Source organism: Crocuta crocuta, unplaced genomic scaffold, assembly GCF_008692635.1.
Source record: "Crocuta crocuta isolate KB4526 unplaced genomic scaffold, BGI_CrCroc_1.0 scaffold1156, whole genome shotgun sequence".
Taxonomy (NCBI): domain Eukaryota; kingdom Metazoa; phylum Chordata; class Mammalia; order Carnivora; family Hyaenidae; genus Crocuta; species Crocuta crocuta.
The window spans coordinates 327,144-327,577 of NW_027528862.1; positions in this window are offsets into that span (position 1 = coordinate 327,144).

Below are 434 nucleotides of genomic sequence, written 5' to 3' on the forward strand. Positions count from 1 at the left end.
GAGAGAGAGAGAGAGAGAGAGAGAATTAAAAATAGTAACACTCAGAGTGGAGCCTGAAGTGGGGCTCAATCCCACAACCCTGGCATCATGACCTGATCCGAAATCAAGAGCTGGATGCTCAACCAACTGAGCCACCCAGGTGCTGTGGGCTACATTTTATAACCCAAAAATTCTGTGGTCCATTGTTTACTTGCTTAAAAATAACACTTTTAACAGAAAATTAATCTGTTATAAATCAGATAAGGGAAAAACCAATTATGATTCTGTGCTCTAAAGAAAGGGAAAAAACAGTTGGGGCCCCTGGGTGGCTCAGTTGGTTAAGCATCCAATTCTTGATTTTGGCTCAGGTCACGATCTCACAGTTTGTGAGTTCAAGCCCTTGCCTTGGGCTCCATGTTGAGCATAGAGCCTGCTTGAGAATCTCTCTCTCCCTC